The sequence below is a fragment of the Hevea brasiliensis genome, chromosome 5, assembly GCF_030052815.1.
Source record: "Hevea brasiliensis isolate MT/VB/25A 57/8 chromosome 5, ASM3005281v1, whole genome shotgun sequence".
NCBI classification, from domain to species: Eukaryota; Viridiplantae; Streptophyta; class Magnoliopsida; order Malpighiales; family Euphorbiaceae; genus Hevea; species Hevea brasiliensis.
Genome location: NC_079497.1, coordinates 11,548,142 through 11,562,265, shown reverse-complemented (window position 1 = coordinate 11,562,265; position 14,124 = coordinate 11,548,142).

The following is a 14,124-nucleotide window of genomic DNA, read 5'->3' as shown; positions in this document are numbered from 1 at the left end:
ATGAAGGCTCCAATTGAAGGCATAGAGACTTATCGTTTGGTCTAAGATAATGGCTATCAACTAGACTTATTAAAAACCTCCTATATGCTTTCAATTTCTAGTAATGTCATTTTTATTTCAAAACTTAATGAATTTGGGTTCAATGTTAAGTTTGGGCATGGATGTTTCAGTTTATTTAATAATAATGATAATTCCATTATTGTTTTTGGAATTCTTACCGATGATCTATATATACTGAAACTTGATGATAATTTTGTTGAATCCTTGCTTGTCATTTATAGCAATATTGGAATTAATAATAGTATACTGAATGAGAATTATATTTTCTTGTGGCATAAGCGCTTGGGTCACATATCCAAAGAAATATTAGAAAGGTCAATAAAGAATGGGATTCTACTGAGTTTAGATATTATTGATCTTGATGTGTGTGGATTGCATTAAGAGAAAGAAAATCAAACACAATAAGAAAGAAGCCACAAGAAGCAGTAAACTTCTTGAAATTATACACACTGATATATGTAGGCCTTTTGATACTCCATCTTTTGGTGGAGAAAAATATTTTATTACCTTTATTGATGATTTTTCATGTTATGAACATATTTATTTGCTCAATGAAAAATTTCAATCAATAAATGCACTTGAAGTGTACATAAATGAGGTTGAGAGGCAATTAGATAGAGAAGTGAAAATAGTAAGATCAAATAGAGGTAGTGAATACTATGGGAAACACACTGAAATGGGACAATGTCATGGTCTATTTGTAAAGTTCTTAGTGCACAATATACTATGCCAAGTACTGCTTAATAAAATGAGGTGGCGGAAAGGCAAAATCGGACTTTAATGAATATAGTTAGGAGTTTGATGAGTAACTCTTCTTTACCTATATCTTTGTGGATATATACACTTAAAATCGCTATATACTTGTTAAATAGGATCCCTAGTAAGACAGTCTCAAAAACACCTTATGAATTATGGACTGGAAGGAAACTTAGTTTAAGGCACCTGCATGTTTAGGGTTGTCGAACGGAAGCAAGAATTTATAATCCACATGAAAAGAAATTAGATTTTCGAATGATAAGTAGATACTTTATTAGTTATCCAGAGAAATCTAAAGGATATAGGTTTTATGTTCCAAACCATAGTCCAAGAATTGTGAAAACTGGTAATGCAAGATTCCTTGTGAATTGTGAAGTTAGTGGGAGTGTTGAGAGACAGGATGTGGATATACAAGAAAATAAAGTTGATTTTCATGTGCCTATTAAAGTTTCAATATCCACTCCTGCTCCACATTTTGTTCCAGCAGTTGTTGAAGGACCTAACAATGTTACACAACATAATGATGAAACACATCCTGAAAAAGCTAACCCACAAAGAGCTAATGAAGGTGAACCACAAGAAATGCCATTAAGAAGATCTCAAAGAGAAAGGAGATCGGCAATTGCTAATGATTACGTAGTTTACTTGCAAAAGTTAGATTTTGACATAGGAATTAAAAATGATCCAGTTTCCTTTTTACAAGCTATAGAAAGTAATGAGTCTGATAAGTGGTTAGATGCCATGAAAGATGAGTTAAAATCTATGGAACAAAACAAAGTATGGGATCTTGTCGAATTGCCTAAAGGATCTAAACGAGTTGGGTGTAAATGGGTCTTTAAGACCAAGCGCGACTCGAATGGCAAAATCAAACGATATAAAGCAAGACTTGTTGCCAAGGGTTATACTCAAAAGAATGGTGTTGACTATAGAGAAACATTTTCACCAGTCTCAAAGAAAGACTCATTAAGAATTATCATGACATTGGTGGCTCATTATGATTTAGAGTTGCACCAAATATATGTGAAAATAGCCTTTCTAAATGATGAACTTGAAGAGAGGAAGTTTATATGGACCAACCTAAAGGTTTCTCAGTTGAAGAAAAAGGCCATATGGTGTGTAAACTTAAGAAATCAATATACATACTTAAGTAAGCTTCCCATCAGTGATATATTAAGTTCAATGATACCATAAAGTCTTTTGATTTAAAGAAAAAGTCATTAATCGATGTATATATATCTTAAGATCAGTGGGAGTATGTTTATTTTCTTAATTCTGTATGTTGATGATATCTTGTTTGCTGCAAATGATTTGGGCATATTACATGAGACTAAAGATTTTCTCTTAATGAATTTTGAAATGAAAGATATGGGAAAGGCATCCTTTGTGATTAGAATAGAAATATTCCGTAATAGATCACAAGGACTGTTGGGATTGTCTCAGAAAGCCTATATTGATAGAATTATAAAGAGATTTAATATGCATAAATGTTCAATAGGAATTGTTTCCATACAAAAAGGGGACAAATTCAGTCTCAATCAATGTCCAAAGAATGATGTGGAACATAAAGAAATGAAATCAATTTCTTATGCTTCAGTTGTGGGCAATTTGATGTATGCTTAAACCTATACAATTCTTTATCCTGAAATTGATCACTAGAAAGTTGTAAAGAAAGTTTTATGGTACATGCAATGAACTAAAGATTTCATGCTCACTTATAGGATATCTAATCATTTAAAAGTAGTTGGATACTCAGATTCAGATTTTGCTGGATGTATTGACAATAAAAGTCTATTTTGGCTACTTTTTCCGATTAGCTGAAGGAACAGTATTATAGAAAAATGCCAAAAAAAATAGTTTGCTATTATTTCATCCATTATAAAAGCAAAATTTATGGCATGTTTTCAAGTTATAAATCATGTATTATGGATGTAGAATTTTATCTCAGGACTTGAGGTAGTCGACACCATTAGCAAGCTGTTGAGAATTCATTATGATAATTCCGTAATAGTATTTTCTCCATAAATGACAAATATGCCAAAGATACCAAGCATATGGAAAATTATTTTATTGTTAAGGAGAAAGTTAAGAAATAAAGAGTGTCTATTGAGCATAATAGTATTGATCTCATGATAACAGATCTGTTAACTAAGGGTTCACAACCTAAGATATTTAAAGAATATTTTCTTATAATGGGTCTGGGTTGTATTAATGTATAATGTATTGGTTTTGACACTCTGAGCTCATTGATATGTTTCTGATATACATTAAAATGTTTTCTATTTCTCATTATTGTCCCTTGTAGCAACCCAAGAGGGGGAGGTGAATTGGGTTCTAATTGCAAAATTAAAGATTAAAAGAAATTTAAACACAAAGAATTTATAATTCAAATATCAAGTTCTCAACATTAACTATAGTAGCTCAAGTTCTAGAGAGAGAGAATGAAGAAAATCTTTAGAATACAATAAATTTCCAAAAGATTATTATTGTCAAAACTTGTTTTCAGCCATAAATGGTGTCTATTTATAGTTTTTGTAAGAAAATAGCCATTGCGAGTGTATTAAATGCAAAACTAGCCATTCAACCACTCAAAGCTCTGTTTTATCGAGTTGCAGAAACTCAGGTTCGGCTGCCGGAGTTATTTACTTCAGCTACTAAAGGTTGAAGGGCCAAAAAATAGCTTTTGAAAAGTCACTTTCGACTGCAGGAGTGCTCTCTGGACAAAATGACTTTTAACGCTCAAAAATCATGATTTGAAGAGTGAACTTCGATAGCCGAACTTCCCACTTTCGATTGCCGAAGTGCTCTCTGAAAGTGTCAAAATGGCACTTAAGTTTCGGAAATGCATAACTTTTTAACCGGAACTCGGATTTTCAATCCATTTAAACCATTGAAAAGTTAATTTGATAAACTTTTCAATTAAAACACTTTTGAAGACAAATTTGCATTTCCCAAATGTGAAATTTTCATTTTAGTCTCCTTGGTTAAGAAAAAGTTACAAGTAAAGATACTAAGAAATTAAGAGTTTAGAAAATTCATAACTTTTTGATCTGAACTCGAATTTTTTATCCGTTTGAATCATTGAAAACTAATTCAATTTATTTTGCAACTAAAATACTTTTCAAAATTAATTTTACATTTTTGAAAAATTTATTTAATTTTCCCTTGATAAAGAATTAGGTGAAAACCAAGTTGAATAAGATATTCTTAGTACCACCTAGACTTGAGCCAACACAATTAATTAAATGAGATTTACAATATATAAAATAAATGAAAGTTATATTGTAGGGTCCCATAAATGTTTGCTTCCTTATCTTGCTCTTCCTCAACCTTAATTTGAAGCAATTTAGTAATTTTGAATCTAGAGCCTACAAACTCAACACAAACACTTTCAAAATATATTAGTAGCATACTAATTATTTATTATCATCAAAACATGAGTTAAGACACCTAAGTTCAACACTCATGATTGTGTACATATAATATTTTGAGTGAATGATGACAGAAAAAGTCTTTGGAGATGTTATTGTGGACCATGATGTGATAAATATATATCTATTATGAATCTATTATGGTAAATTGCTAGTATTGTGATATATGGAAGGAAGTATGTAATTAAATAATATACAACCGCCATAACCCACACTTAGTAATTTATTATAGGAAGGTAATTATGAAGTAAATTATTGAAATGATTTGCTTATTCCATGCGCGTCTAATGTTTATGTTATTAAAATTTATATCACTTAATTATTGTGCCAAGTGAGAGAATGTAAGATTTTATCCAGTAATTAATATTACCATATGGGTCAAAATCAATTCCTTTAATGTGACCCAATATTAATTGATATTTATTTTAATTAATACAAATCATAATTGTACAAGAATTAATCTAATTAAAGTAAATCCTAGTTCTAATTATATAAGGATATTTGATTATGTATCATATTAAGTATTAGATATATATATATATATATATATATATATATATATAAGCTGGTCCTCTCTCTACCCATAAGGTTACACAAATTATCTTTTATAAAATCAGAGATATTAGGGTCATTTCAAGAAAGTCTTTCATCGCTAAATTCTTGTGTGTAAATCAAGAAATGTCAAGAGGGAGAAATCAGTTTATCAAATTAAATGGTCTCTCTGAATTATTAGCATGATTCAATTAAACTCTACGTTAGATACGCTTTTTAAATTTATAAAAATTTATTTATTCAATATCTATTATTAGAGTGATGATTAAATTTTATATTTATAATTTATATTATATTTATGATTATTATTATCTATTAAGAATTATTTTTACAACAAACCCAATACCATCTCATTGCCTTAAGAGTATCAGGCTGTCATTTCACCATCACCGTTATGGTACTAATTTGGTCACTTGTGATGGCCTGTATCCAAAGATACATCCAGGTCGATTGCCACCTAGCGTGAAGATCCGACCATTAAGTTGCAGCTTCCGTCGTTTGTACCTTATTAAAGCATAGCTAGCTTCCCTCAGATAGCATGCTTTGATGTTTGTCCAATGTTTGCAAGTTATTTCACCTATCATATTATTCATCCTGTACTATAAAATTCTTCAAATTTCAATTTCAATATTATTAAAATTTTTATAATCTGTATCATGCCAACTTATTGATAAATTTATTAATCATCTCTTAACTTACATAAATGAATTGCAGTCATCTTTCAACTTTAATTCAAAGCATAAAATTATATATATATTAAAATTGAGAAATATATATGAAAAACTTAATCGAAAGACAATGATTTTAATAATATTTAAATTAAATTTTAAGTATTTTTATAATAAAAATTGAAATCAAGAGCATGCTAATATAAATATATAAATTGAGATATCATGTGGAAATTAATACTATGAAAACTTGAAGAAGAAGGAGGCAAAGTAAAGAGTTAGTAACTTCATAAATTGACATAAGGCATGTGAAATTCATCCTAAAAAATTTAATCCTAGTTTTAAACATTTTATTTTCAAATGACAAAAAAAAAAAAATTATTTTCAAGAAATGAAGGCCCAAAAGGCAAAAGTTTTGGATAAGCATGATCGAACTGTCCATTTAATAGTGTTTGGACATTGAACTGAACCAGACAAGGACCATTGATATGGGCTCCAGTTAAATGATTTTAAAAATTGATATCACGGCACCGTTTTTAACATAGAAATTCCTTTCGCCTCTGTCACGTTTCGTGACCGCAGGCTGCCAATGTTGCGTCTTCCGCAAAATTGCAGCCCATGAAATCCTTCTTTTACACCCTTTGCCTCTCCCCTTAAAATCCTTTTGGCAAAATGTTGAATTTCGCTTCCCGCACTTTTTGAGAAAGTCCAATTTAATTATTTTTAATTTTATATATAAATTATTTCCAAAATTTTAATATAAATTTAATTTAAATAAAAATCAATAATTTTAATTTTTTGATTTGCAGACTAAATTTTTTAATTTTTTAATTTAAATTCAAAAAATTGAAAATATATTAAATTGAATTTCAATAATAAGTAGATAGATGAAATTGAACTTTAAGCTAAATCCTTTTTCACTTTATTTCCTTTTATTTATTCATCCTTAAATATATTTTTAGTAAACTTATTGAATTATAAATTATATTTATATATAGATGTAAGAGATTTAAATTTAATACTTATTTGAATTTTCATTGTAAACTTAAAAACTTGAAAGTAATATTATTAAATTCGACTTGAAAATTGACTCAGCAGAGATATAGAGTTGATGGGTTAATAACTCAATTAGGGTTAATTAAATACATAAAATTCAATTAATTATAATAGCTATAAATATAAATAAATGAATATAATTAATTAAATTTTAATTATTTAAAAATAAAATTTTAACATTTATTAAGTTATATTTACATAAATTTTAATAGTGTATGCAATCGAATCACATTAGTTTACTAATCTACCAATTGATTTGATGCAAATACATTAAAAATATAAAATTAATTTAAATGGTAAAATGTGAACATATTTTTAATATATATTTTAAATTTATGATCACATAAATTAAATAAAAATGGATTGATTTTTTTAAAAATTATACGTGTAGTTTTATATTATTTAAAATTTATTTCTATTAAAATTTAAATTTGAGATTTTACGATTTTAAAAATGACTTCAATATCATTAAATTGAAGATTGAATTAAAGTTTACTAATACTTTTTTATTAATCGTTAAATTAATATAGGTGTTGAAAATAAAAAAGTGTTCAAAAAAAAATTCAAATTATTCATAATCCATCATCATCATCATTATTCTCTTCCTATAATCCTAGCTGCCTTGACTTATAATATTCTGTACATTTTCAAACCCAACAGAGGCTTACAATGACAGCTTGTAAGCATATCAGAGTTCAAATTGAAACAGCATACACAGCATACCCCAACAAAGAAGCCAGGCAGGCCATTGGACGCTCTGCTGAATTTCCGGTCTAAAGGTAGAATCATGCAAATTTTACTTCTAGAAATCATAATAGAAAGGTGAGAATATGAAACTCCCATGGGTCACTGGTGTTGCTGTTCCAACACACTACTACATCTACCTTAGATCAATATAGGTACGGTAACGAATGAAATATCTGTGAAAATCATTCTATCCTCAAATTTGATTAATATTATTAAAATTTAAATTCATTGTAAATTCGATTATTATTATAAAAAAAAAAAATTAAACCCAATTAATTTTATTTATTTTAATTAATATTTTACATAAAAAATTATTTTAATTAATAATTTATATTTAAAATTTTAATAATTTCATAAAATATTAAAATTTCATTTTATATAAAATAAAATATATAAAAATTATTATAAAAATATATATTTTATATTTTATTAAATATTTACATAAATAAATTCAAATAACGGACACCTAACATGTAAAATTCGAATCTGACCTAAATCTGTCACGAGTATTATTTTTTAAACTCAAGCTCATTACAAACTTAATTATATAATATTCAAATCCGTTTTATTAGGGTTCAATTAAATAGAATACCCATAAAAATTTGATCCGTTGCCATTCCTTGATCAATTTATAAATGTCCTAAAAAATTTGAAACCACTATGGTAATAAATATTTTTTTAATATTAAGTTAATAACAAAAATAATTATCAAAATTTAAATCACTCATCTTTATTACAAAACAAATTATCTAAAAACTTAATTCAACAAGATTAATACTATTGGTAAAATTATAGAATTCAATCAAAATAATATCAGGTTTCATAATTTTTGAGTTTTGACAATAATTCATATCCATTATAAGTTCAATTAAAAGTTCACTTTTTTTATCATTTAGAGTTTAAGAATAAGTAATTTTTAATAAATTCTTCTTGTAGAGCATTCATTACTTCAATAATTAAGACTTAATAAAATCAAAATTGTTTATAATCTTCTAAATTGATAAAATTAGAGTCGTTTATAATTTCCTATATTCCCCAGATAATATATTTTTAAGATCATTTGAGAGAACATTTTATTTTAAAAGCAGTAGATTGATATCTAAATATTCTTAAAATAATAAAAAATTTAATTTTAGTTTCCAAAAATTGAATTAAAAAAAAAAAAGAAGCCTCGAGTTGGTATCCTTTTATCCACTGTAAAACGTAAGAGGGTGACGGGTGAAAGATAATGCAAGTGTCAGGTCTCGGGAACTTGAAATGTCTTAGCAATGAAAAGCTTTTCTCATGTCAATCAATCAATTTCAACTTATATTTTCATTTACCATACATGGTAAATCTTAAAAATCTTACCACTCTTACGCTTCTGTCACTGGGTATAGTGTACCCTACAGAGACTCATGAACAAAAAAAAAAATTACAATAAATTATTTATAAGGAAAAAATTTTTTAAAAAATTTCTCATACACTAATTCTATATCTTTTTTAAAAAATATTTTAAAAATTAAAAAATTAAAAAAATTTTATTTAAAATATTAGAATTAATAAAATATTAATTAAATTAAATTTTTATAAAATTATAATTTTCAAATGGTGAAACGAAAATTATTGTTTTGCAAGCGAAGTAGAAATTATTAAACATGTATGTTTTGTAGTTGTGGAAATTTGTAGCTCCCTTTAAATGAGATGTGGAGCTTTCTGAATACAAATCTATAATAAATACTGATTTTCAAATCGAGTACGAATTGTGATTCCTTTGTCCTCCAGGAACAGAACACGAAATTTGTTTTCAACGCTCATTAAAGTCAGGAATTGGTACACAATTTCACACGAAAGGTCTGCTATTTTGGGCTAATTGTAAAGGAAACACTGTGAGAGGAACTGGAGTCGCACAGTTACTTCTTTTGCGGTGCTGAGCTGATCATAGGTCAGTCATGAACTGATGGGTCCTTCTATATAATAGCTATATATTACCACCATTAGGTGTTCAAAGGTCAGCCGGAGAAAAATACGCGTCAAGTCTGGTTGAGAAATGTCCGTGACTGGTTTGTCTTTCTCCCTGTTAAGCTTATAATATACTTCCATGTTCTTCATCGCTGGTTGATTAATTCGTCTAAACATTGATACAAGTAATCCAGTTTGGATGATAAATTAATAATGGCTCCCAACTGGGTCTGTTACGAATCCTGTGATAGTGCTATCTGCTAAATAATTTCGATAAGTTCAACCTCTCCTAATATATGCTAGTGGAATTACCTAATTAACATGCTAATTAATGCTAGTTATGTTATTTTTGGTTGTGACCCTTATGGCTCCACCAACTGCTAATTAACTCTCAATCGTTATCGTGGTAGTTGGTTACATATATGCCTCCCCATTGCCAATGTTCTCCAGCCCAATTCCCATGAAGAAGCAGAAAACATAAAGAAAAGTACGATAAATATTGCCAAATCAAAAGAAAGACACAGAAACTAATGCATATATGTTTCTACTTTATCACTATTATTTCATCGTTCTTCATCCTTCATGAGCTGTAACCCTTATCCCATGTTGTGGTGGGACATGAAAGGTTAAAAAGATGATCTCTTTGGAAGAATCTAAATACGCACTTGCCAAGTATCTCTCAATTCTATCTCAAAGACAGGATTAATTATTTTTCATCAACAATAACCTCATTGGAAATTATAATTTGTCCGATAAAAGCCATAATTAGACTCTAGTAAACTTTTTGGAGATCAGTGATGATTAAAGGATATTTAATCAAGTGCGGCTTGTGTGCATAAGTCAAAAGGTAAATTTAGTTTTCAAAGCAGAAAAAGAAAAAGCAGAGGGATTAATTAATATCATAATTAATTTAATTTAGAATTTTACTTTTTCTCGCCTTCTTATGATTTTGAACCCACATGATCACTGTACTTTAAACATGGGCTTTTTCTTCTTTAAACAGCAGAAAACATCATGCATGATGGGAAGCAATTAACAAAATACTGTCGCTTTGCTTCTGCTTCTGCATAATCGATGGTGGATTATATTGAAAGAATCCCTTTACAGGCATGTATTTATAATCTTATAGGTTCCTTTTAATCTGTTAGCTTATCCAGTAGACCCACATTTTGAATTTGTGTGGGGTAAAATGATTAGTGGTCCAAAATATACGCGTAATTACATACACTTGTTAATCTGATCCCCAAAAATTCTCATTAATCTCCTCCTTCAACATTTTATTTTATTTTTTAATTTTCAGAATCCAATGCCAATTTGAGAAATATTTTTTTTCCCCGCAAAAGTGGGGCCGAAAGGTCTTCCTAGTCCTTGTTTCACCCTTTCTATTAAAAAATAATAATTTTAATTAAAAAAAATTGCAAATGCCCACATGCAGCTTAATTACGGTATATTTTCATGTCTTCAAATTAAAAAAAAAAAAAATAAATGCAATGTTGGAAATTCAAAATTAATTAAGTTAGAAGTTATGAAAAGAAAATTATTTCCATTATATAATTGTGTTTTGTTCCTTTAACGGATTATTTGAATTTTGATAAGATTCCTAAATTCTTCGTGCTCGTCTTCTTGACTCTCTCTCAATTCCTCCTTCCTCAAGCTTGAATATCCAATTCGATCTCATTGTCTTTTTAGTTGTTCTCTTTGCTTGCTTGAACTCAATATTCCCTTCATCGTTTTGAGCGTTTCCTTCTACTTCTTTTTCTTTTCTTTTCTTTTTTAAGAATTCAAATCTCAATTTTATGATTTTTTTTTTTTAATTAGCATTGGCTTGTTGGTTTTCTTGGATTAGGAGATGAAGAATGATCCCTTAAAAAGTTAGACTGAATATAAGGGTATAAAAACAAATGGTATTGAATAAATGACACGTAAATTAATGTCCACAGATATCAGAATTAGTGTAGATGTAAGGAGATGTTATATAGACAATCTTGCCGAATCCGAATAGTGGAATTGATAAGGTAATGTCTACAATACAAAGGAAAGTCAAAAGACTAATGGGGTGTATCTCTTCGTTGGTACTCAGATACTTAAGTTGGTGTATATTTTAGAAAAGCAAGTGAAGAAAGTGAATGAGAGAGTCATTGTTCAATTGAGTTACCATGAAGAAGTGAGACCTTATACACTAACCTTTAACTCAATATAAGAGTGCCAAATGATGTGTTAGGGTCACTAACTCAATTGTAGTGTTTAACTTTTACAACGTAATGCTTAGAGTTTATTTTTAATCAGTATCCTATCTCATATGTTGTAGTAGTTATTGTGTCAATAATGATTTATTTATGCTATCGTGATTACATAACTGTTCAGACATTCACTGTGCTTGTCTTACAAACAATAAATGACTCTTCCTATTTCAGTGAGAGTGTTTTGCCTTCCAAATATAGCTTTGCAAGACGGATCTCCATTACTTGATCCGCTCATAATTCTCATGCTCGACCGGTAACTCATATAATCTTCCCACCATTCATCCAGTTTATAGTCCTGATATGTAGATGCAGTATCTACATAATTCTATGTCGCCCAACGACCCACACGTCGTTAATCCAAAAGTCGAATATTTTTAAATGTGTATGGTATTTTCACATTTTCATCTCACACTAATGTGAATTATAAAAAAAAAATTAAATGAAAGGAATAAACAATAAATTTTTTGAAACAAATGAGAAAATTTATTTGAGTATTAAATTTTTGACAAAATCCATAAATGTTATAATAATTTACCCATAAAAAAAAATCAAGCAATATATTCTTACATGAATGCATATAAATGCACATATATACATACAAAATAGAACATGAAACGATGCATAAAGGCTGTGAATCAAATGCCGATGCAGATGCAGATGCACATCAGAACGACAGTATCCAAGGCCAATCATTTTCACACGCATTCAAGCATCATTGTCTCTCTAAGGAAATTGGTCTGAAAACGATGTTTCATACTCTGCTTTTCTTTTTTGATTCAATTCTGTATTTAATTCACACCTCTTAGAACAATATATATATATATTATTTTTACATGTAAATTTTATATTTTACTATTTTAATTATAGGAATTAGGAATTTTATTTGAATAGTCTAGGATGATGTAGTCTTTGTTATGGCTATGGTCTGGTTTAGGTTTAAATTCAACTAAACAAATGCTATCAAAGAACAAACAATGTCAGATTCTGGACTCTTAGGGGTCCACCTACTTGCGCGGCGGAGGCCCTCCCATCCTTTTCTTCTTCCTTTGTTTCTTTCTTTCGAGTTTCACCTTCTCTTTCTTCCTTTCCTCTTTCTCTCATCTCTACCTCTCTTCACCTTCTTTTCTTATCACCTTACACATGCGCAGCTCTCTTTTAATTTGATAACGTGTTGTGCTTAGGAAAATTTTATATCACTCAATTATAAATTTGAAATATAATAGAATTTATACATAAAATAAATAAGATTTATATAGTTATATTTTGAATTTAATTTTTTTTTAATTTAATTAAATTTCATATTTATCTATTAAATTTAAAATTTTTCTATTATGATACTTCATGCCTGTTTGTTATTGCATTTGAAAAATTGAAATTACTTTTTTTGAATAAAAATATAATTTTAGATATAATTAAAAAAATAATTTAAAAATTTATTTTATTATTTTAATATTATAATAATTAAAATTTATAAAATTTAATTTTTAATTATTTATAAAAAAATTTTAATTAATATATTTAAAAAAATAATATTCTTAATAGCAATTTCAACGAAAGTGAAAGCTATATTCTTCGTGATTATTCATCACTCTTCTGTGAAATAATTGGTCAATTGCTTCAATAGTAGTGGTCAAAGTAATAATGTATGCATAACGATCTTGATTTGAGAGGATAGAACATGTTAATACACAAATCCTAATTAGTAATTATGCTATGCCCTTCCAAGTTATACGTAAAGCACAATGATCACCCCCACCAACATGTCAAGCCATGTTTGGATTCACCAAATTTGAAAATCCATATAAATTAATTAAATTTACGTGCTACTTTTTAATAAATTAATATTTTAAACAACTTATAAAATTAAAATTAAAAAAAATACAAAACATGGAAAGAAAAATAGAATTAGTAGAAAAGTTTTAAAATTTAAATTATTTGCCGAATAAGCAAAGCATGATAAGGACAAAGAGACAATAATAGAGTAGAAATGGGGTTGCCTTTGAATGAAATCCTTGTTACATCTCACATTGTTAAAGCAAAAATTATCCAAAGAAAAAAGCATATATAGACAAGAGAAGAGAAAGAAAGTAATGGGTACCATACAATACATAGTGCTTAGTGCTTGGAGGACCACCCGACCATACTCCACGCAAGTATAATATGCTAAGCATTAGCCATGATAAACAAGCTTAATTACACACAAATTTCGGCTTAGACAATTTTTTTTTTCTTTGAGTTTATGCTAAATTAGCTCATTTTGTATTTTTAATACTCTAATTATCTATTTTTATTTATCAATTTTACATAATAATTAAGAAAATAATTATAAATAATCTTATTTTTATAAAGATATAAATAAAAGGTAAAATTTAAAAAAATAATTAATAATTTTTTATTTTCTAAAAGTAATAGATAGTTTTAGATAAATAATAAGTAATTTAAAAAAAATTATATCTAATATAAATTTAAATTTAATAATTGTTAAATTATATATTTATATTAAAATATAAAAAAATTTAATTAAAAAATATATAAAATGTATAAATTTAAATAAAAAATTTTAATTTAATTATTAATAAATTTATTTTAATATAAATTTCAGTTTTTCATAACCACATAAATAAAAAAGAAAAATCTATATAAAAAAGAATAAAGTATATTTTAAGATTGTTA